The sequence below is a fragment of the Anneissia japonica genome, unplaced genomic scaffold (assembly GCF_011630105.1).
Source record: "Anneissia japonica isolate Jap-2015-1 unplaced genomic scaffold, ASM1163010v1 scaffold287850_len318503_cov185, whole genome shotgun sequence".
In the NCBI taxonomy this organism is placed as follows: Eukaryota; Metazoa; Echinodermata; class Crinoidea; order Comatulida; family Comatulidae; genus Anneissia; species Anneissia japonica.
Window position 1 is genome coordinate 82,436 of NW_022705232.1, and position 26,708 is coordinate 109,143.

At 32.4% G+C, this 26,708-nt stretch overlaps 1 long non-coding RNA gene across 1 annotated transcript in view; it reads left to right on the forward strand.

Moving 5' to 3' along the window:
• LOC117105433 overlaps positions 1 to 26,708 on the forward strand; it is a 69,360-nt gene that overhangs the window by 35,756 nt on the left and 6,896 nt on the right. The window contains exon 3 of the long non-coding RNA XR_004444909.1: positions 2,682 to 2,774. This is a non-coding gene — a long non-coding RNA (uncharacterized LOC117105433). The remainder of the gene's footprint in view (positions 1 to 2,681; positions 2,775 to 26,708) is intronic.

Consider the following 26,708-nt stretch of genomic DNA (forward strand, 5'->3'; position numbering starts at 1 on the left):
AAATAAATATTTACACTGTTTTAATATTTGCCTCGTGATTTTTTGTCGAAGACATCGTATCCCCGGTCCCGTTCAGAAATAAAATCAATTCACTTTGTTTCATATCGATATTCTTACTTTGTCATGAACAGAATTAAACTGTTTGAAATAGGCATATACCACCAGTTTGCATTACTGCAAATTGCCTAGTAACAGTGAATTCAGTGAGAAACGTTCCCACGATCAGGAGAAGCATGAGAGAAGCAGACACACGGTCAATCACATACAGTAGTCTTCTCTTTAAACGCCGCCAACTCAGGAATGTAGACGCTCTAGTGTCTGATCTGATTCTTTGAACGCCGCCTTGAGGAATGTAAGCCTCCAACCATTACCAACTTGATAAACCGACTAATTATATTGTTAATTTATAAAATGAACATTTCTAACAGGTTACCCAACTACTGTATAAGTCGAGTTGAATCAAGTGCTGATCCTTCATTGCAAGTGTATAAATATCATCAGACTGATATTAAGTTTTATTGATTAATTGATTAATTAATTGTTAAATACAATTTATAAAGAATAAACAAATTTATAACCAAACTGAAAGTCTACAGTATATAATAAAATTCAAAGACAAAAACTATCGGTGTTTTACTGTACATGCCAGCATGTTTACGGCAATATTTCAAAGCGTCTATCTGAAAGGGGATTGACATTGGTACATTACTACATACCTGTAAGATATCTGCAGTACTGTTAGTAGTTTATATTTTAAAACATTGCCACTAGAATAAATAGCTAAAGCAATTATCAAAAATGTTTATCTAATAACCTGTAATGGAGCTGTAATGTAAGTAATCATAGCTGCATTGACATAATCTATGCACATTTAACATAATAGGTTTTAATCATGTCACTAAAAACTTCCCGTCGCCTATTTTAGTGGATGTTACAATTTACTCGCTTTCTTGAAAATGAAGCTATGATGAAAGCAAAACGTTACCTTTACAGTCATTTCATTTTGTATGATTTTCTGTTGATTTGAAATATAAATGAATGTAAATTTGAATGAATAATATAATAATAATAATATAGTGAGATGAGGCAATGAGGGTGTTCAGTTGGACAGCATGCCTAGGCCACTGCATTTTGCGTAAAAATGACTTAGTATGAACCGTGTGGAAGATTAATTTGAATTTGGAATTCTGATCAATTGGGGAAAAAACAAAATTTTCTTGATTAATTTTAATGTGGTTTTGTTTGCGTGCTTTGTAATTTCTTCGTTTTTATTGGATAAAATGAATTTTTATCTTTTTATCTTGTATTTTGTATTAGTACCAGCAATAAGTAGAAATGAAAAAAAAAATGTGAATTAAAAAAAAAAAACATCAAAATTGGCTTGAAAAACGCTCTACTGTCGGTCAATACACGCCCTGCTGATGACAGAGTGGCATGAAATGGCAGGTGGATGTTTAATGGAAGCACGTGTTCAGGACGAAGGTGAAGAAAGTATGTCTTTGTACTCGATTAGTCTGCTCATCACGTGGCTAGTACATGTATTGAGAAAATATTGGCCAACTTCTGTATGTATAGTCACATCCATTCCTAAAGAAATAATAAGCATGGTTTTGTTTACTGATATCAAGAATGTATACGTGGCTCAAGTTTCATCTTGTGTCAGAGGTCAAGCCCTCTGTCTGTTGCCCTGGAGATGCTTCATTTCCGAATCCATTTAATACTTTAGTATTCGTGTTGCATTAAGTTAGATTTTGTGCTGTCCAGATAAGGAGGGGAAATTTCATGGGCATTTCTATTAATTTCCTGTATCTGAAATAATTTGATTGAGATCATCAATTGATACAAACCATATCTTAAATTACCGAAACTCATACGATTGTCATCAATCTCGCATTCGTTATGTAGACTGTCTCACGACATGTGTCACTCCCTGCCGTTACACTCTCGCATTACAGTTCATTCTGGTTTGCGAACTTCTTTTAGATACTTAAAATGAGGTTAACGCCTCTATTCTTTAAATAAACGTCAGTTTTACATTTATTTGCCTAATCGAAATAGGCAGGAACACGCACTACAGTAGTGTGCAACTTCCGATTCACATTTGTAAACAGTGTGTCAAAGTTGAAATCCTAATTGTAGTCCAGCTCAAGATGACTGGCAAGTAGCAATTATCACACTGACCAATGATAATGGAGTATTAAAATGCAGACAAGTATTTTGGAAACTGGTAATATAGAGGCTTATACTTAAAGTATCAAGGTTCCCTCTGCTGATGAGGTCACCAATCTCTTAATGTTGTGGTAGACTAATATTCGTAATTTGACAAAGTACGAGCATTGAGACAGTCGTTGCAACTTCTGTTGAGCATTCTTCGCTGCCATTCTTTGGCTATCATGTAGCAAGCATACAGTACAATATTTCATGATGGAAATATCACTCAAACTGCATAGAAGAATGAATTCTTCAAATGTAAGCCAATCATAGACGTGACTGGCTTGTCTTTAAGTCATTCGTTAAATATTATTTTTGTATCTATCAGGTAAAATCGTCGTTGAAAATATAGCATAATAACCAGTTCTAATGAACTTTGTTACAGTGTACACTGGCAACATAATAGTAGTACAGAAATGCTTAATTCAATTGTTTTCAATTAATGTATAATATATATTCTTTTCTTTCAGATTTTTGTAGCAGATATGAACATTTTATGTAAGGTTTGCAGTGATAAAGCATCTGGGTTTCACTATGGCGTGCATACATGTGAAGGTTGTAAGGTAAGGCATTTGGAAGTTTTAAATTGTACATGAAACTTTTTTTGGAAGTCAGGGAAAGGGGGGTGAGGGTTAGGAAATAAATGGAAATATTGCCGTAGTTTACAATTTTTAATATATTTCACCCAATACCATACATTTATCATGACCAACATTACAATCAACCTCAAGATCATGTTTATTGATTAAGAATTCAAAGAATCATGTTTATTGTCATCATCATCGTCATCACCCACCATCATCATCATCGTCATCATCTTCATCTTCATCATCAGATCATCATCATCGTCATCATCATCATTCTTCTTCTATGTATACTCTGCCAAAATCAAACCATGTGATACAGTATACTATATTACTATTGTCATAATCTCTTTCATCAATATTATAATAGTTGAGTTTTTATTTAGTAAAAATTATCTTCTTATTTTTTGAACCACCGTTTGTTCTACATGGAATTGATTAATTACGTTGATGTATTATAAACAAGTTTAATATATTTTTGTACCACCATCTATTTGCTGTTATTCTTTAAAGGTGCTTAGCCAGTGGTGGTGATTTAGTCTTTCAACCATTAAGCTTGGTTCAAATCCACCACTGAATATTTACCAAAAAAATATACTAAGGTTTTTTCCACATCATTCAAAATGTGCATTTGAAAAAATTCCAGACAGAATTACAATGATAAATGCTTGCATGACATCATAGTGTGTTTTATAACACAATTGATAAACGAGTGAGTATTATGAACAATCGATGAGCTCCTCGGCTTGTTGCATTATTCATGTGATGCTCGGTGGTTAATAACCTGCCCGTAGGCTTCATCTGAACTCTTGTCCTGTGCTTGGACGTCAAGACGTTGGAGAAGCAATCAGCAAGCTGAAAATACGCTGTACAGTATGAGGAATTCAATCGGATCATAAATTCACTAAAAATATTTGTGTAAATAGCCACGATGTTGGCAAAGCTTGATGACGGTAGTGTCGGTCACGGTGATGCTACATGGCACAATCAAATACTTTTTCCACATTATCAGTTTGCCATATATATATCTGATTTGCCCTTATATAGGCACTTATCAAATGCTTTTTCCACATTTGCCTTTATATGGGCATGATGTTGTGACACGTCGGCATAATTATGTCATATATTAAACCCATATTAGGCATATCCTCATCACAACTCTATTTTTCACACAAGAGGGGATAGAGTTTTCAGATTTAAAGTGCTTTTTTTCCACTACCAAATATTAGAATACTTGTAATGTTATCAGCCCTGCACACCGGTTCCAAGTTAGTAGCATAACATGCGACATCTGCTCCTAAGAGTTATTCTCATTTTTTCGTGCAGTACAGTAGTTCATAGTTGAGATATTGATGTCTGTATATACACTATACAACTAGCCCTGTGCCAAGGAATGAACAATCTAAATTGAATTCTGTTATGTGTATATTTTGGTTTCGTTTAAGGGGTAGTTCACAATTATCAACATTTTCACAAGTGTACAAGCAGTACTCACTTTCGGTACCCCCTCCCTCCACTTTGAAAGTGTACAAAAAAGCATTGATTTTGCAAAACCATTTCTCCATTTTTTAGTGAACTCAACTAAAGCAATGTACTTAGGTTGCTTAAAAATGAATATCCATGGTTACATTATGATTTTACTACTATTTTACATATTGCATGTTATTTTGAATCAACATTTTTATGCATAAGAGTAAAAATTTGTCTACCCACTAGCGTACTGTTTGTACACTTGTGAAAATGTTGATCGATCCCTAACTCATACCCTTTAAAACCTGACATAAAATGTTCTTATTTTATAAAATTGGGAAAATTCTCTGCAATCAAAACCCCTTCACGTTACTACCCCTTTAATATCTGATATGCACCTGTGCTATATAAATAATTCTTATCACACAAGTTACCTTGTTGAAATTCATGCCAAAGAGCTGTTCTGGCCATTTTGCATCAAATTGATTTGCAAAAAAAAGGCCAGCTAAAAAGTAGAACAAAAGAACATGGTGGAAAAACCTCGTAACACAGGATGCGCTGTGGTTTTGAAGATGAATGTATGGTACAGTAGGCATACAGTGAAGGTTTACAATGTACTGTAATCAGACTAATGTTCTCAAACAAACTCTGACGCCAGGTACTGTTCACTAACTTTATGTCAACATAGTCTAGCCTACAGTATCCCATGCAGGACCTGGTCCGACTCATCTTCATATCTGAACATAAACCAAACTTGGGTCACCAAGGTCGCTATGATAAAGGTCAATTTCGACATCTTATACCATAACACTTTATGCAAAAACCAGGCGCAAAGGAGAAAGTGAGAATGTTCGCAGTGCGACCCAGAGCTGACATAAAATACTGTACCGCAAGGGGAAGGGCCTGTTGATTAGGCCGTATTTAAGGTGGCCCTGGGCCGTCATGATAAGAGTGATTAGGCTCAAAGTCAGTACAGTATTCTAATGCCGTAAACCAAACCTAATTGGTGGTTGTACAAAAAAACATATTTATGTCACAAACTCCATTTTATGGCATTTCCATGCCCTAACAACTGTCTATGCTTGCTTTTCTCAGCAGTACTGGAAAAAGCCATTTTTTTGTTTGTTTTGTCTGATTTTTTTCCCATTTTTCTTGCATATATTTTTCCTATATTTTTGCACTGTTTTTTTTTTCTGGCTGTCACTTTTGTCACTTCCCATGTTCTATAGAATTTTTCCATGCTTTGCCGAAGCATAGGCCATATATCAAGGATGTGCCTCCTAATATTTAGTGTCAATCTATGGTGGGGTGTGCGTGTGAGGACCGATTAAAGTGATTTAAGGTCAAACAGTCTACACCGGATATTTCAAAAACCTATCAGTTGATGTGAATGAAACATACGAGAAAGTTTAATCAAGTTACAGGGAAGAAATGTTTATGTGTTAGTGACGATCCAGTGAAGGGTGTAAATTTGAGGGTCTTTTCAATTTTTGAGGACCCAGACCTAAATATCTCTTTAAATAAAAAAAACCAATGGATCTAAATGAAACATTCTATAATACTTTGTAAAGGTCTTGTAAAAAAATGATTAAATTTTTGTGACGATCCACAGTATTATGTGGATCCGAGGACCATTTAAAGGAAAACGTCCCAGACCACATATTTCGAAAGCGGATCAACTGATTTGAATGAAACATTCGGAAAATGTTTAACCAAGTTACAAGGATGAAATTATTATGTGCTGGCGACGAATCAGTCTAGGGTGTAAATTGGAGGGTCATTTCAATTTTTGAGGACCCAGACCTAAATATCTCTCTATAAAAATCAGTGGATAATTTAAACCTTGTACAGTATAACAGTTTGTCAAGGTCGTGTAAAGAAATGATTAAATTTTTGTGACGATCAGGAGTAGGGTGTAGATCTGAGGACCATTGAAAGGAAAACGTCTCAGACCACATATTTCAAAAACAGATTAACTGATCTGAATGAAACATTCAGAAAAAGTTTGACCAAGTTACGAGGAAGATAGTATTATTTGTTAGCGATGAATCAGTCAAGGGTGTAAACTTGAGGGTCATTTAAATTTTTGAGATCCCAGACGTAAATATCTATGAAAAGTTTTCAATGGTGTAAATGAAACTTTCTATAATAGTTTGTAAAGATCCAGTATTTAAGAAATAACAGAATTTTTGTGATGATCCGACGTAGGGTGTGAATATGAGGATCATTTAAAGGAAAATGTCCCAGACCAGATATTTCAAAAATGGGTCAACTGATCTGAATGAAACTTTCGGGAAAGTTTAACCCAAGTTACAAGGAAGATATTATGTGTAAGGGACGATACAGGTTAGGGTGTAAATTTGAGGGTCATTTAAATTGCTTATGTCCCAGTTATAGATGGATAAAAATGACACTTTGCAGAATACGGTAGTTTTTCATGGTGAAATGAAGAAATGATCCAATTTTGGTGACGATCCGCAGTAGGGTTTGGATATGAGGACCATTTAAAGATTTTTTGTTGACAGTTTATTAAATTATTTAAATGCAATTTGCGTTTTCTAATGTGCTTAAACCTTTTATAGCTAGGTTAAACTCAAAACTACCGAGATATGCATGAACTATTTTTGCTTTCAATCATTGAATCGCTATGAACTGAAAATGCACTTTTCTATTCAAGGTCGGCTCATATGGCGTGTAATGGTTATGAGTCACGATGTACCTCGCTATTACCATTGTAGCCATAGTTCAAGTCTCACCATAACGTCGCAGTGAACTTGGTTTTGTTTTTTTTTGTTTTTTTTCACCTAATTTTTTTCCACTTCATTAAAATTATATATCTGGTTTTCCGTGTTTTTTTTTTACTTTATACCTTTTATTGACTTTTATTGTTTTTGTTGCAATTTCAACTTCATTTCTCATTAAAGCAATTGGGAAAACCCTTATGTTCTGTTGTTCAAACAGACGTAGCAATTAAGTCTAGTTAATTTTTTTTTAAAGTTATTCATTTACTTGATTGTATTCTTTGTCTCTACATTGCTATAAGATATGAGGGTGTAATGAAAGAAATAACAATGAGAATGGGTACAGTAGTTTTTTTAAAAAGATGTGGATGCTAATATAGATATGATAAGTTTGATTTTGTAGCTAGTATAATAATTTTGTTTTAGTATAAGTGTTTTATAGTGTTAAGTTCCCTTTTTGATACTTCTGTAACGTTGTTGATGTTTTGTTTTGGCTTTTGTTAACATTATAGGATGCACCTTTGTTCTTTCAAAGTGTGCCACTGTTTGAAAAGTGTATGTCCAAATAAATAAATAAAAAATAAAAAATGGATGGCAGCTACCCATAGTCAGTTGAGGGTATAAGTATAAGATCATACATTTAAAAAAAATATTAGTATAGGCCTCTGCCAATGAAATACTGTACCACTTGTTTCCCTGTATTATATTTTATTTTTTTGGCACTTCAACAGGGTATATAGTTTCCAAAGGAAATAGCGTAGGATATTAGAGTGTACATATGATTATTGCTCATAATTAAATCATTCTATATTCAATAATTCTAATTTATAGTGAATACATGATTCATTTTCAAATTAGACTAGGAAGAATCGATTAAACTCCTTTTACTAGATTTACCTTGCCTATCAACTTTGGGCCTACTGTCTGCACCTAGGCCTACAGTGTTGTCCTTGCTTTGTCATCTAGAAGCCTGTGACAAAAATTCTGAAATTCAATTCAGGTTTCCCTCCAATTAAAGACCACTTGAGGGACAAAAGTTTTAAAATTTTCTTTGGTCTTTAGAAAAATCAGAAGAGATTGGGTTTCATCTGAGGGCCACATGACAATGGTCTCTTTTTGGAGGTGGTCTTTATTTTGGAGGTGGCTTTAATTGAAGGTGGTCTTTAATTGGAGGGGAGAACTGTATACACATTGAAGTAACCTTGATTTGGAATGCAAATGTGAAATAAAAGTTTTAGTTTTAAGATTGACCAATGTAAGTTGGCTGTTTGCCGACATTAAAGCTTAAATTATGGGGACAAATAATGAAATATATCCTGTACGAATGTTGACCTCTCTCTCTAAATCCATTTTTTGTAATTTAACTGGCATGTAGATTTATCATTTGTAACATACTGATTACATGGCATTAATGTGGTTATTACTGTACAGTACAAGCTCTATAATATTGTGCGCTAATAAGTATACTAGGATTTCTTAATTTAATGCTTCATGTAGATGTTCTACATAAGACATAGAATGTTTTAATTTTCATTTTTTTTTCACACACGACAGCATTTTTAGGACTGATACATAATGGCCTATTAAATGGGAGGGTGGAAGTGGGGAGTGGGGTAGCAATCAAATGCAGTGTAAATTTTATGAAGCATGTATTTTTTCTCTATTTGTGACCTTCATTTTATTTGTTCCACTTTTGTTAAATAACAGTTTATAAATTTGCATTTGAACATTGTATTGTTTGTTTGCATTGTAATTTTTAATTGATTTCAAACCTGTCTTACTTTACTGTATTCATTTTTAATTGTTAATTGTAAAGATTTTTAAGATTATCTTGAAGGCATACTCTTTAACATTATTTAGTTAGTTAACTATAGGATATTTTGGATGCACCATAACACTTTATGTGTGCCACTTTTGTAAAAGTGAAGTCTATTAAACTGAAATCGAAATTGAAGGATTTTTAATTTATAAAATTTATGTCCAGGCCTTTCCCTCAAATAGAGATTGAATATCAACACTTTTTACAGTGCATCATAATAAATAAAGGATTATAACATTTTTTTGATCAACACCCATGTTTCTGTGAATTCTTCACAAGCAGTATGTAATTAGCTCTCTTGACATATTAATAATTGTGTAAAAATTTTTCTGGTGCAACTCTCTTGTAACTTGATTATATATTTATAGGCCTACGTTTAAAGAATTTATCCTTCCGTCTCTGATTAAAATCTATTACTAAAAGCCTATATAATTGCAATTATGTAGGCTTGCATAGATTTTGATAAGTAGTTATTAGTATGTTGTCATCCGGGTAACACATATAAAAAAATGAGGTCAACGACATACATTTCTTTAATATGGACTAACATGAAATTTTATTTTTTAAAAGCTTTCACCTCAATGGATGACTGCTATATTTTTATCATTTACGTCTCTTTCTTTCATGAGGGTATCTCTTCTCTACTACAAAGACTCAGTTGGCCTAGAAAATATAAAAGTTTATTTTTTTTTTAATTACGTAAATCAGTATAAAACATACAGTACGCAAAATAGCAGTTATTTGCCTGCGATCAAAGTGAACAGTCAGTAATCAGACATGAGCAATCCTATGCTTGTTTTAAGTGATTTTGAAAGGGTTTTTTTTTGTTGAAAGAAGTAAATATAAAAATTAACAATTTTATTAGGTAATAATATACAAGTATTACTGGGTTGGCATAGTTCAAAATTATAACCCAAGGTGATCTAGAGGCTGTACTACAGTATGTCCTGCGACGAAGTCAAGGGTCATAATTTGAACTATGACCCGAATAAAAGAGAGTAAATATTTTTTTTATATACCACTACATAGATTTATCCAATTGAGGGCATAGCATAGCTTTTAAACAATCAAATACCTGGAATCTATGTATGTCGGTATATAATAAATATATGCAAACAACCAAAGAATACTTTACAAGTACAAGTGTAGGATGCACTATGTAGAAAATGAATTGTAGTCTTATAACATTGTATTGTAATTTGTATGCAATAAAAATGTTTTGTATGTGTAATTGTGATGCAAAGAATATGTTGCACATGTGAAAATAATGTATTGTACACATAAAATGCGCATACACGGAGAATGCGTTGTACTGTATATGAGTGAAGAATGAATTGGACAAATTGTCTGTATAAAAGAATCATTTTGATTATTAAGTATTTTGCAGTTTTTCAATCTTTTCCGATATTTACTTTTGCATACAGCTTTGGTAAAGTTTATTAAGTGGATCATCAATAGAACAATAAGAGATAAATTAGTTAATGCAGGCCAATTTCTGCAGCTTTTCCCTTTGCCCTCATTGATTATGTAAACTTTTACATGACTAGGTCAGTCATACTTGGTAGTGAAATGGTACCTGGCATATGACATGACTGAGTGTGACCTGTTCTCGAAGTTTCCAGTTAAATCCAGGTCACTTCAGTGTGATATGGTCATCATCATTATGATCGCTATTTTTCAAATTTTATTGTCAGATGAGTTGAATGTAGTTCATAGGTCACATTTTATATTTCATAATGGAAACCAAATTCTTCTGTCTTAGAGTAGGAAGTAATTCAGTAAAAGAAAACAACTGAGCGTCTGCTAATGTGTGTGTATAATTAAAGAGGCCGTCACATGACCTGTTGCTACACTTGCAAATGCGATGCATTCTAACGGCTGTAATGAACATGGATGCATTTTTAAATGAATACATTTTAATTTACTGTATTTAGTTATTCTGTTACTTATTCAGTGCTCAAACATTGATTTTCAAAGTGGTTCAATGTTAACATTTAAAAGAAACAATAAAGGCAAATATTTGAAAACAATGTCTTGAATAAAATATAAATTAAAAGCAAATAAAAACATTTAAACTTGTTAAATACATGGAAAATACTGCTTACATCATGGAAGCCAAGAAGTTTAAAATAAATATAATAAAAAATATATATAAAGTAAAATTACTAATAATTACTAATAAGTTAATCGTTACATTATTCATACATTATTACAATAGAATTTTTAATTCCAAACTTGTTATGTCATCTGGAAATTGATTCTATGATTTATTAGATCAGTATACAAAAGTTTTTTACCTTTTGTTGTATTTAATGATTTTTTAAGCTAGAATATATATTTTGCAATGCAAATGATCATTAAATTCAAAAATTTAGAGATAAATATAATTTCAGAATGGCCAATAACATGAAGAACATTAATTACTTTAAAGACGTTTGTATGAATTATTTAAAATATGAAGTAATATGTAAGATGGTCAGGTCATTTTTGGTACTCTACATATACACTATGTCTTATATTGTAATGTACTGTATAATTCTACCAAAACTTTAAAAAAAAAGAAAGCATCTGAGTACATAATATTAGTAAAACAGCAGAAAAATTCAGACATATTTCTTCAGAAATCAATTCCTATTATCAGCGAGGCTACATGTAGCTCGCATATTAGGCATACTATATAATGATTTTATGTCATTGTATTGTTAATTATAATTCTATAGATTTTTAAGAGGAAAAACAGTTAATGTATCAGTAATAATGGGAATGTTAATTTTATTAATGTGATTCAAATTTTAGTGCATTTCTTGTGAAATTTGTGGGGAAAAATCAACATTTGATTAGAAAATATTTGGACGTTTAAGATGACAATTCTGAAAGTTACTGTCATCAGTTTATTTAAGCTTTATAAATGGTTGGTGAAAATAGGAATGGTTTATTTATGTAGCTGAAAACATCTCGCCCAATTTTTCCTTAAAAGCTAATAACTTATTTAATTACAAATTATAGCAAATTTAATATTAATGATTTGATTTTTTAAATATAATGCATGCTATAGGCATATATTTTAAATTGACAATATTTCTTATTTCAAATTTCAATTAAAACTTTGACAGCTAATGACTTTGTAAGTGTACTGTATATAAAGTAAGCAATTAAAATGTTGAATTTTGTTCTTTAAGTTTATTGCTCAATAAAGAAATTATATATAAATTCTAATAGTCATTTCAAAAATTATTGTATAATTTGAAAATTAATCATTATACTCATAGAATTATTTTTTAATTTGATTGACAATAATAAAAAAAAAACCCCAATTTAACATCTAAATTGAAAAAGAAAACATTAATGTGATTAGTTTTTTTTTCCATTCAAGTATGAACGCATGATATGGAAACATGATTTAGCAAACAGCTGCCCAGAATCTAAAATTTCTCTTAAATTTGTCATTTCTCTTCCGTGCCATTTGATTAACATAATAGCTGTCGTACCTACTGAATTGACACTCAACCAATTTGTTCAGTAGACAAGATGTGTTGCACAGGTTTATGCAAGTTCATTATGGAAAATGCCCTGTAGTTTCACAAGCAGTGATCTATTTCCAATTTTTTTTTCGTTTTTACGATGACCACGGCTTTAGGCTATGATGTCAATTCACGTGTTGTCTTATCGAGTACACTTTGAGTTATAAGACTACTAAAGTACTAACGAGGCAATGAGATGCCCATTGGCATTTAAATCTATGCGACAAAATGGCTGCCATAGTTGTTCAAGAGCGCCACCATTTCGGGATTGGCTGTGTCAGTGTGATACTATGGCGGTATTGCGCAACGTACAAATCTATCATTGGGCAGCCACATCTTGTTTGAAAGTAGAGCAGACCTGCTAACCCTTGGGTTACGAAAATCTGGAGATTTTTTTTAAGAATCTTAAAAAAATCTGGAGATTTACCAAAAAATCTGGAGGTTTCCATAATTGACCAAAAGATGATGCAAAATACCAAAAAAAGTCACGTCACTACAAATCATTGGCCGTTAATGGTGACATTCGAATTGAAAATGGCTGCTTATTTATGCACGGCGAAGCAGGCAGCGAATAATTTGAATAATAACGATTAAATCAATCAAATTATGCATAAATCGGAGTATTTTTGGGGAGGTGGGGTGGCCTGTGAAATCGGGTGAAAATTACATTCGATCGGGAGAACTGGAGATTTGTTTAAATATCGGGTGACACCCGACAGGATCAAGTGAGTTGGCAGGTCTGGTAGAGGTCAAGAAAAGCTGGTGCGTCCAATCTATTATGGATATAAAACATTCCAATGTATATTCATTGAAGCTCTGTATACACAGTTTTATGTGGGAAATACCTGTGGTTTGCTCATATATGGATGTGATATGACATCATCATGTCCATATATGGACATGGTTATATCATATCATCACCAGGATACCATATTGGTATTTGAATATTGCACTTTAAATGGACATGGATATGATATTACTTGTATCTAGTACCTTTTCAATTTTGATATACATTTGAGCATCTAAACAGAAGCATATATGTACCCCTCCAGGGTTTGTAAATAAGAAAATTTGTAATTCGTAGAGTTAGAATTTTCAGCATCTCAGTGTGGCAAGGGTAATCCTTGGCCATGCTACAAAGTACAGGGAAGGTGGGCCTAAGCCTTGCCATGATAGAAAAATTTTGTCACAAATTATGACTTGGATTTTACTGTTTTCTGCGACAAAATAATACTTTACAGAAGCCAAAGTTACCTGTGCTCACTGTGAAGTATTCATTTGAAGTGATTTCCGAATAAAAACATGACCATAAGTGCTCAAAACAAGTGTTATTATTCTTTTCATAAAGAGCGCAAATCCATGTGAATAGCGCCCCCAATGTTTAAAACGTGAGATTTACTGTACAGTATGTCAAAACAAGCATGCAAAAGAAGGAATAAAAACTTAGGCCCTTGCAGAAGTCGGGTTGAACTGCACTCTGTTGCCATTTGGAAAATCCCGTTTGAATAGAGTATGGCTGATTGAGTTAAATATGGTTTAATAAGTTAAAATAAGGCATATACAGAATACTTGCAGTGATAGTCATACAACTCACACTTGAACTCTGAAATGTAACAAAGTAGAAGGAAATCAGCCATTTATTAGGCCAGGTAATTATGAATTATGAGATTGGGATGGATGTCTATCGATTTATAACATTGGAAATCGGCGAACAATTTAATAGTTTCTAAGAATAAAAATATAATTAGGTCTGACGAAGTTTAACATCAATTTTCTAAGTAGAAATTAGCTTGTATGCTTTGTTGGCTTGCTGTTGTATACTGTACATTCTACTGTGTGCAATATAAGAGTTGTTCACAATTATCTTTAACATTTTCACAAGTGTACAAACAGTATACTGGGGGTGGATGTTGGGTTTAGACAAATTTATACACTTTTACATATGCATGAAAATGTTACACATGATACATTATGATTGATTGAAAATAACATGCAATTTTTAAAATCGTACATTTGTATGACCAATTATAATGCAATCATGGATATAATAGATAATTTTGAGGATTGGTTTTTGTAAAATCGACATTTTTTAAGTACATTCAGATGGGGAGAGATGTGGTAACAAAAAGGAGTACTTTATTTTACACTTGCGAAAATGTTGATAATTGAGAACGACCCATGATTTGCTTTACCAACTAAGCTATGATTCCTTCCTGATAAAGGCCTACCCCCAATTTCCAGTTATGACATATTGTTCCTTGTATTGCATAGTGAATAATAATAAATTAATTACTATTAACCTATTAATTCAAAACCACTCTCTTTAAAAAATAGAATATATGTAAAGAAATACTAAAGAAGTATATTTCATTAAAATAAAATCTACAAGAATATTATTAATATGAATATGATTTATTTTCCTACAGTAATTATAAATTGTCTACATTCCGTCAACTTAATTTACACTTTTTTTTTTGTAAGAGCACATTTTGTAAGAGCACTGAGGTTGAAATTTCTTAAAAAATAAAAACAACTTAAGGTCGAGGTAACATGTCAAATGAGGTTTTATTTTTTGTTACCGGTAATAGAAAAACCAACAAATATGATCTCTACCTTATGTGCAGCATGTGTGACTGCAATACCCTCAATACACATGCAATATATACTGCTGTACAACAATAGTTTTCTGTCTTTGAAAAGTGTGTAAAATAAGAACAAAATAGACATTTTAAGCCTGAAATCAGTAAAAAAATAAGAACAATGAAATATTGTAATTGGTTCTTATTAAAATTTAAAAAAGTGTAATCCTGTCGACAACGGATGAGTGTTAACACCGCCCTCTATATTAATTTTATGCAGCGTAATTAGACCTAAATTACAGACGTTTTTAGGTGCTGATTGTTAAATATCGGTCTTAAAAAATTGGCGCATTAAATGTAGGTCGACTTATTCAGTCACAGCTAATGCATCCATCATGCTGTAACATGGCATACGCAAGGATATCAAACACACCGATATTTATAGCTATTCCAATTAAGAAATTAAATTGACCATTGGCAACATACTGTAGGAATGGCAGCCTTGTAGCAGTATGGTTTAAGTTTTACTAAAATGCTGAAAAAAAAAACCCCTAAATGTGATATTAACATTTTGGGATATCAAGAAATGTATAGGTCATGACCATCAAAAGGTCATTACTGTATTATTTCCTTAAAGTCACGCTCTTGAGGAATTTTTTTTTTTTTTTTTGATATGTTGTAGAACTTCTAAGACACAACAAGCATATTTGACAAAAATCTCAGAAGCTGTTAATGAGTTACAGATTTTTGAATATTTAAAAACTGGAGGAAAAAAGATTGAAAAATAGAGTTACACCCCTCTTTCCTCCAGTTTTTAAATATTCAAAAATCTTTATCTCATTAACCGTTTCCGAGTTTTCCGTCAAATATGCTTTTTGTATCTTAGAAAAAACATATATACTGTAAAAAAATTTCCTCGAGTGTGGCTTTTCACATAGATTAACATTTAGTATTAATAGTTAGCCCAATGAATGAAAGTCTGTCTTGTGTTTTAGTGTCTGTATTGAATATAATATACTTGAAGAGGTGAAGCCATTATGTATTTGTAATCCAGGTTTATTCCCCGTTTTTTCTGCTTTTCAGTGGTCTTAAATCGATGGTTAACCGTGCAATAGACAGCATTTGGTTTCTCTGCTTTCTTTTCCACATATTTTCTTGGTTAGCAAGCATTGGATTTATCTGTTAGAGTTAGGGTGGGGGGTAGACATATTTTTTTGTGATGTATTCTAAAAACAGCGCTCTAAGGTAATTTTTTAGGCACAATGTGTATTATTTATTAGCAAATTGCACTATAGTTTGTACCACAGCAGTGTATATTTAGTAGCACAGTATAGTATGGACTAAAGGGCACATGATATATGTAGCACAATGCTACCTATAGCATATAGTGTTACATATGAGCAAATATGTAACACTATAAATAACTTTTCAATACACCAGTCTTTAAGCCACTTTCCCAACCATTCACCAGTATACCAGACATACAAAAATCAATTTACAAAAATCAATTTACCTGTAGTACATGACAGCTATGAAAAATAAAATATGTTTCAGAGGAATTCGTGCGCTGCAAATAAACTAAACAAATAAGTAGAGTGGCCGTTGAATTTCACATCAACGAGGAAAACACGCCATTGAAATTGCTCAGTTGTTGAGTTCACGATTTGTAAAGACTAGAGAAAGAGAACGGTTGACTCGGAAGTAGGCCACTTAATGTCCATCAATTGGTTGGTCAATTGTCTAGGTTCTGTAATTCCCTCAACCAGTTGCAAGAAAATATAGGTATTTGAGCAATACTATATGCGTGCACTAGTTCTGCACGCTATCAAACATTGTAAGCAGAAACTAAAATAAAATGTGATAACCTACTTATTACTACTCATTTCCACCTGTTTTCTTTTAAAATTAATTGAAAATTTGCTTTAAAAAAAATCATACTTCATGTTCATTCTTGAAAAAATGATCATAAAATACATAGGATCTTACTATATAAGTGATGCTGAACCACATTTCATATAACTCATTTGCTAAATGGTGTATTGAAACCATAACATATTGTGTCTGTTGCTTAGATTTAAACTAGGTTACACTAGTTTACATATAAGAATGTAATGCATTAGAAGCAAAGCACTGATTTATTTATAGTACTTTCTCTACTGCATTAATTTGCTACATATATTTAGTACAGTAGTGCATATTTAAGCACTATGCTACACTCCATTGTTACAGCAGTAATGTAAATGACTAGCTCTCAACTTTGTCTGTCTGTTTTTAAGCTAAGAATTTATATTTAATTTGTATATTTATAACATGACCGTTACCTTATGTATAGTGGGCAAATAAAGCGAGATTCTCTTACAATGGACTTGCATCAAAGATGATGGAATAGTAATCTACAAATGGAACATTTGTATCCTTTAGTTGACTTTTTTGCTTAAATTCCATTTTTAAACTGCACCGTTACCTCATGTATAACGGGCAAATGAAGAGAGATTCTCTCAACTTGCATCAAAGATGATGAGTAATCTACAAATGGAACATTTATATCCTTTAGTTGACATTTTTTTTCTTAAATTCCATTTTTAAACTGCACTTTTAATGCATAATACATTAATTCTGTACTTTTCCATAGTGCATCTCAAGTTTAACATACTTTATATAGAAATACCATGTGTTTTTTTCTCTTGAACACTTCTTATAATCAATTAAGTAAAGTAAAGTAAAACAATTTCATTTAACTAACAGTGAGCAAGTTACAGAATGTTATAAGCTAAGTGGTTCTTATAAATTCTCATAGAACTCATTTACGCAGTAGATATTTAGCAATAATTCACAAAGTTTTGTAAACATAAAACATTGAAAAATGACAAATCTTTAACAATAAAAAATTTGGCATCAGTTCAAATCTTGATCTCATCTACTGTAAATTGAATTTAATGTGTAAATTAGGTTTCAGTTTGCATTAGGAAGCAAATTTGTGAAACTCTTTAGCTCTTTCCTTGGGCATCAATATGTTAATACTATTTCTATGATTTCAAACATCATTATTTCAGCTAATATACCATTATAATTTTTCCTCATCAATATCTAATTAGTTGATTATGAATTATAGCCTTAGGGCCTTATTAAATTCAAAGAAATCATATAGATTCAATTTGCCTTGACTAATTTCAGATAATTTTCTGTTGTAACATTTCATTAGCTAGTGGAAGCCTGTGGCATACTAAGGTATGACTTTTACAATCAAAAGGTCAAGTATTCAGACTGAGGCAGTGGTAGCTCTAAAAATGTGCTGAAACTAAAAACTTAAGACAGGGGTTGAGGGGTCCCAAACAAAGGGCCACCTAGAACCACAGTCGGGGTTTTATACCCTATTCAGACTACACTGTTGCGATCACTTGCGATGCAATCGGTGGTAATCCAAAACTGATTACTCCCGATCACAATCAACGAGCGTATTCTGACTAAGTCAGACGCAGAAAACTTTATCTTGGAGTGGGAAGTTAAACGCTTCCAGACCTATGTTGACTGACCTCAGCCAATCAGTGCCTGTGAAATTTGTTCTGATTCTTTGCTATCAGATTCCGTGGTAATCGGGAGTAATAAAGATTGTTGCAAGCAGTCACAATGTGTAATAATTACTTATCGACTACTATTTTTGAGCTTTCACACTATTGTAAATTGCGTGTCGAAAAATGCTACTAACAATCACAATGCGATGCTAGACTGAATAAGGTATTAGAGAAAATCGTGGGGTTTTTTTTTAGATATTTTATGGCTTATGTTTTATTTTGTCTCCACTTAGAAGTGGGTTGAAACTTGGATAAACTTGGATACCATTAGTAATTATGCCTCATTTGCAGTGAATTATATTTTTTAGATGGGCTGCAGGTGGAGAGGGGAAAATGTAGGTAAATTGTCTTGTCCAAGGGCGCAAGCAAAATGCACACCAAGTTTTTGAACCCCCGACCCCATGGTTGAGAAACTTCAACCCAAATCTGTTATCTGTTACTATACATGTATAAGAAATTTGCCAAAGACAGAACACCTAACAGAAACATCGTTCCACCATCCCTTTTTTAGCAGGGTGGAAGGCAGGATTTTTTCTTGTTAAGGATGTTATTAAAAATTTTACATCATTTGAATAAACATCTACTTTAGCCTCGCCTCCTTTGGAATAGAGAGTATTTATTTTTTCAACTATATTTCACGACTTTTCAGAGGTCAATAAATAAGTATCTTAGTTTAGGCCAACTTTACTAGGCTATTATTTCAAAATTTTCTTTAAAATAATTCTCTCTGGCCTGATGTAGAGTATTTAGTCAGGCATACTGCATTTTGGACATCATGTACACAGAGGGCAGTGGTTCAACATGCCTTGTCCTTGACACTATTAAGAATTCCCCCTTTATTTGTCTACTGGGCAAAAAATTTAATTATGGAAACAGAAATAATGTGTTAAAATCACACATGGCAAGATGCCCTTTGTCTTTAAGCATATTTTATGTCAAATGTGCGTCAATGTGAAGTATTCATTGATTTTTAACTCTCTTCATCTTACATGCAATGCAGAATGCTTGATAATATCTACTGTATCTTAGGGGCACACGCTGGGTACAAGTTGATTTGAGGAGGGGAGAATCTAAGACTGCATTTTTCCCAAAGGGGACGTCATTCATCAAACCGCTAGCCAAAAGTACTGTAAAATAAATTATAATTGATTATTATATAAATATTATACACTATACCATAATATAAGATAACATATGCCATACTTTAAATAAATTATCTTCCATTAACCATGGATTTTATTATTTGTTGCATGAATGATTTTCTACCTTCAAGTTTAATAATTAATATACCTGTATTTTTTCTGCATTAAAAATTAACTTAGATGGTAAGTATTACTCCAAAAAAAATGATATTTTGTATTATGTAGCTTATTTTTGTGCTGATAGTATAATAATTGTTTTAGAATGAAAAGTTTGTACCTGTGAGAAACAGTAATTTTTAGTTTTGAAATTGTTGATCAACATTTAAAAAAAAAGAACCTGATAGATTCGGTTTTTTTTTTTCAATAAGCTGGAGGTACAGAATTATTGGTAGGAAAACACTTTCCAAATTTACACAAAACACAGTATGTTAAAAAAATACAAATAATTCTGGTTGTGACGGTGAACAAAGTGAGTATCTGAATATCCTATACTGTATTAACAAAACCAAGGCTGGGCACCCATTGCGCACGATGGTCGTTGGCCGACGTGATTCTATGAAGAACGCAACACAACGATGTGCATGCAGTGGATTGTTTTTAATGACGATCTGTTTAGACTGCCACTGGCAATAAGCAGACGTTGTTGCGTCGTCTAGCGCTCGCATGGAGTGGATTTGAATTTGTAGTACGACCGACGTATGACGCAGCGAATGCCTGGCTTTACAGGTGTGTCAGTCAAACCGAATAGTCTGAAAGTTTCGAATCAGTTATTCAAGAGATTTGTACTATGGAATATCCTACAAATCTGTATGCACAAATATAGCTGCACAATGTCAATTTTTGTGTGACCTTTAACATCCAAGAGGCAGGACTTAAAAGGTTTGTTACATAGCGCATATAATTTTGAATGCTGATTATTTTCGATCTTCAGTGCAACGTACATCTTATTTCAGGTACCTTTTTGCATTGACAGAGCAAAATCAGCTTCTTATGTCATAGGAATAGTTTACCAAAGGTGTGGGAAATAGAAACAAATCAAGTTGGCTATGTAGAAAGTTTCTTTAGCCATTATATACTGTAGTGGAAGACATATTATTGTCTTGATCTAGAATATGAGAAGGTGATTCAAATGGTCGAGGGTTAAAGCAGAGGTGCCTCAACCTACAGCAATAATAACATTGCTGGTTGAAACGGCACGCTCGCTTTTGGTTCTGGTGGTAGAACAAGTTTTCTTGGATAAGAACTATAAACCGTAGGCCCAGTGTACACAATGGCTCGTGTGCACTATAAAGAACCCAGGACATCATTTGAGACGAGCAGGGGGATATCCCGGTGTACTGGAACAGACAGCCACTGTGGTGGGCAACGAGAGTTGCTGGTACCAGTTTACCGGATAGCACAGACACAAAGGGACCCTTAGGGGCGAAGAAAATCATTGGTGGAGCTACTACTAGTTCACATATTTAAGCGTCATGAGCATCTTGTTTGATGAATACTGACGCTACATACAAATGTACACTATTTATTGTTTTGCTATAGTAGTTTAAATTTTTCTTTCAAATACAATATTTTAATGTTAAATAGAACTTTCTAAAATACAATCAGGTAGTAAATTTATATTTTAAATATTTCACATTTATACATTGTTTTTATATCCATATTTAGTTTTCATGTAGAAAGAAGTATATAAAAACAAAACAGTTTTAATGTTGAAGGGAAATTTCCCTCTTTAAAAATATGTCCTTTGAAATAATGTTTTTATTAGGTTGTGTGACCTAGTTTTGTTAATCTGTGTTGCAGGTTACAGATGGGTTTCATCATATGGATGCAAACGACCTTGACTATTTTGGTATATGTTGAGTCAATGTCAAATATCATTTTTTGGTAACATTAAACTAATTTTTACATGTCTTTGTTAAAAATCAGGATTTAGAAGTGATAATAGGAAGGTGTCTATAGTATTGGTGTCGACCTGAGGGAATCAATATTGTCTGGTATGGACGTGTAGCTTAGCTTGGCTCAGTTATTTCTCACATTGCCATTCCTGGGAACTGGATTGTAGGTTGAATGTGTAACATGTTAATTGGCTAGGCCAGACTTTTTGTACTTTTTGTTTAGCGAACAATCCGACTGCAAATATTGATGATTTCAAATAAAAATAAAATTTATTTTTGGCCAATTAGCGCACCCGCCGACACAAAAAAGTGTAAATTTCTGAGAAAAAAATAAAAGTTTTTCCTTATTTTTATCACACCCTCCACTGCCTTTAGATCTCCAAAGATATGATATGTATATATCTTCCTATTATATAAATTTGAAGAATTTAACCCTCCTATTTTAAATTAACCAATAAAGTCTCTGGATTTTTATAGGGTTGAGCTCTAGTGTGGATGGGATACTGTACTCGTGTTCCCATCCCAGAGCACTGGATGGTAGAGAGGAGTTTTAGTGTGGTTTGGTTAAAATATTCCCTTCTCAGAGCACTGGATTGTAAAGTAGGGTTACTGTGTGGATTCATTACAATGCTGTAGCCAGCTTTTGGGAGAGTTGGGACATTCCCACGCAATTTTTCTATGGGTCCACAAAGAATGGGTCCACATTTTTAAAAATGGGTCTAAATTTTGCTGTTTTTCATCAAAATGAGTCTACTTTTATGAAAAATGGGTCTTTATTTCTCATATTTTGCATAAAATGGATCAACTTTCAAGAATGCGTCCAGATTTTTCAGATTTTTACGTAAAATGGGTCCACATTATTTGAATTTACGTGTAAAATGGGCCCACCGTAATATAGTCCCCCACTGTTTGAAAATCCTGGCTATGAAATTTATTAACTTAAGATACTGTACTTCTGCTCCCATCCCAGAGCAAGGGATTGTAGAAAGGAGCTGTAACATGTAGTTGGTTAAGATGCGTTCCCATAAGGATAAGGAGATTGGAAGGAAGAACTATTTAGCATGGTATGGTACAGTGTAGTTAAGGTACGTTTCCTTCCCAGAGATCTAGACTAGCTGTAGCATGGTTTGTTAATTGAGAAACAAATAATATAACTAATACATTTAGATGAAAATTAAATTGTATTGACTTAATTTATTTTGTTTTATTGTTAAAAAATTTTTTAAATCTTTTTATATTTTGGAGTCTAAAAACTGTTGGTAATAACAAAATGTAGGTAATATTGATATAAAAATAGATTAAAATGTTGACAAAAATCTGTTAAATATTATTAGTATACTTTTAAATGATCAATTATTATTTTTTAAATTGTATTATTAATGTTTTTGATGAATTATGTTTGATGAAATGGTTTAAAATCCAATTATTTTTACTTTAACAGTATTCAATCAGTTGTTTTGAATATAAACTTCAGACTTTAAATCTTACAGTATAAAATTTTTAGCATTGAACATTAGTTGCTGTATTATGTCAGCGTGTGTGGTACAGAAAGTCATTGATGAAATATTTCAGTTAGTTGTAATGAACAAGAAAACTGGTCAAAATATTTTTACTAATGTTTCAGCGCATTGGAATAATGCTGCTGTTTTATGAGAAAGTAGTGCCGTGGACATTACATGGTCGGTACAGCTGCCAGAAACGAAGCTCTCAAACATAACTCAATCGTCAATCGCCACCGTTTTTTTTATGTCCGGTCTCCACTCGCCCTACTTTCCAGATGTAGTTCAATTTAATGTAAGAAGGTCATTGTTAGAGAGAACGAGTTGATAGGCACTGCAGGAAACCAGTTCTGCTTGCTAACCCTATACATGATATTGATATTGAAAATAGCATCAGTGTTATGTCTTTTTTTTTTACCTCAGCATTTTCATGTTGCAATTCAGTAACTCTACTGGTAGTCGTTATGTTGATCGATGCTTTAATTGAGACACTAGCTGATCCAGCCTCAGCTGGTGATGTTCTACAGTAATACTAGGCCAATTCATCTCATTCTGTTAAATGTAACTCGATCAGATTTCATTATTCAACAGAAATAAGAACACAGTTGCACTGAAAATTACACCTGCAATTTAGATTAGTTTTAGTTTTTAGAAATAATATGCAGTAGTGCATTAATAATGTTTTTAAGAGAAAGAAACATATCAAATTAAATTAAATATTTAACCATAAATTAAATAGAGTCCAGTTTAGGTCATTCATATAATTTCATTTGTAGTATTAGTAAAAACAGATGTTTTGGGAGTTATATTGTTTTATTGCATTTTTATTGACTGTTATTGTACACTAGGCCATTCATCTGCACTCATCTTTGAGTTAGTTACCACCATTTCTTTCTTTAATTTGCCAAATAAGTATTATTTTTATTATTAATTGATAATAATTCTATCAATTAAGCCCTATAAATATCTTATATTAATCTTGCTGGCAGGTATAAACCCATACTCCAAGTTTGGATGATCAGTAAAAAAACTATCAAGCAACAGTCGTAATTAATTTTATAATATTATCGTCAATCAATCTATTGTCGGTATTTCTATTGCGCCAAAATCTGTCACACTGATGGTGACGTTTAATGATCAGGTAATCATTTTGAAGTTGTAAGTTGAGGGCTGTTATCTGCTAACACTCATAGCAGGATATTACTACTGGTCAATGGATACTTTATAGTTTTACCTCTTTCACTATCCCTGCTGAATATTCCTGGAATCCTAGATTATTCCTAAAATTTCATTCCACTAGGTCATTCACATTCCTGTACAGGGATTCCCATTCTCCTGCAAATTACAGGAGTCTCCAGGAAATTGGGACCTGCTTCCTGCACTTTCACAAGGATAACCCAATTAATCAATCATGGAATTTATATAGCCCCAAAATGCATCAAAAATGTTCAAAGGCACTCAAACAGCAACAGCATCTCTAGAAAATGTCAACAGATCGGGACATCCTCAAGTCTTGAGGAAGTGAATTCCACAGACAAGGTGCAGCACATGTGAAAGCTCTTTCTCCAAAAGACTCCAGTCCAGTTCTTGTTGGAGAACATTAAGCTATAATAATAATAATAATAATATGATCTACTTGCAAATTTTTAAGCAAAAACTCTTCATAGCGGATTTAACCATATTTTCATTAATATCAACATATAAACCGGATTACTATTCTAGTTTAATCTATTGGTTGGATTAATTAATTAATGTATGTCCTTTTGTGTGTGATTTTTTTTTCCTTTGTTGTGAAGGGCATATTTGCAGCGTTTTTTTTTTCAGAATGTGTGATATAAGAGTAGAGTTATTAACAGAGCAAAGCATTACTGAATACTGAATGTAATAATATGTCCTTTGTCATTTAAAAATGTAACAATTTAATATAAATTTGTTTTTGAAAATTAATAAAAGCTTCTTTTAAGTATATGGTGGAAATGTAGAACAATGAAAAATAAAATTATACAAATATACCACGCATGTCCAATCATATAAATATCTAGTACACACTCCATACAGGGATTTGATTCTATTACCAGCTACTGCTTTGTCTAAAACATTTTTAAAGTATGATTTATAAAATGTCTTGTGTAGCATTATAATTTATGTTATGTGGGAATTGTATGGTTCATATACTGAAGACTATGTGCTGGTGATACCCTGGTCATCTGATGTAGAATCAATCATACACAATGTTCCAAGCTCTTCTCTCTCAGGAGGTTATTCCTAGCCAGGCATGTAATTCAGCAAGGACCATATTTATTCCAGCACAGTCCATGGTGGCGAGAGACCCACTTTGATAAAGCGTTTTGCCCCAAGACAATGACTTATGAAAATTTTTAGGTTTTTAAAATGTATTGTATATGTACAGTATGTTATATTGTACATAATATGTTTATGCTTTGCTATAAGTAATTTACTGTCTCTTATACACATCTAGATGTCAGTAATCTATTGATTTCTCATAAATGAAATAATATACTGTAAAACTTGTAATTTTATTAAAATTTATTTTTTATTCTTTCTATACTTTCTGCTGATTTTCAAAGTGTTTAAGTTACAACAAACAAACCATCAAAATGGAAAAGAAAAACCTATTTTTAAAAATGAAAAAAAGATTCTACAAAATTATATAGATTTTTATTAATGTTCAGTCAAGTTTTGTTGCATATTAATATGACCAATGTCAGCTTGGAATTGATGAGTATTCACTGGAAAGACAAAGCGTTACCCTACCACTGATGTTTCCACAACAACAACACCAATTCAGCTAGTTATATCAAAACTTGTGAGTGACATTACATTTCTGTCTGTCAAGCGCAAGTCATCTTTGCATGAAAATCTCTCAAGCTGGCTTTCCCCATAATACATATGACCTACTTTCTCTCGGTGCTGATATGTAAAGAGGATACAGTGTTAATCTGTGTATTAGCAAGAGTAAATGTACTCTTGACCCTGGATAAAGCAATGTGGACTTCGCTTTCTTAAAGTACTTCAACTAGTACAGTACTATTCGGTGCGTGTCGGTTATGTCTACACGTTTCCCTGTCTCCATTTTACACTGATTTGTTTGTTTTTTGTTTTTTTTTAACTTTGTTTAGGCGAGACTTTTTTTAATACCTTGTTTTAGTGAATATATTTTTTTAAGATCGTCAGAGGAAGGCTGAAAAAAATAAATAAATAGAAATCAGATTTTGTTTTTTTATTTAGCAAAGTGATTACTAAAATAATCTAGGCGGAAGCAAAAATAAAAATAAAACTTTATTGATGAATGTAAACAGTTTATTAATGAGATTGATAAGTGCTTTAAATTTATAATTAAGGGAAAAAATATATCTTCTTTTTGGAGATTTCAAAGGAGCAGAGGGAGTAATGAAAATAAATAAATAAAAAAATGTTTTCCGATTATCAATTTTTTTTCGTGGCAGAGATTGTGATAACTGACAAAAAATGAAAATTTTATTTTTATTCTGAATCACCATTATTGGCAGTTAAAGTGTTCACTTAAGGTATGAAAAAAAGTCTTGGCTTAAAAAAGAATGTCCATTTTGTTAGATTGATATCCTTCCATTTGTTTATATTAAGATAAGATAATTCTTTAAAAAAAATTAAATTGTTAAATTGTAACATTTTATG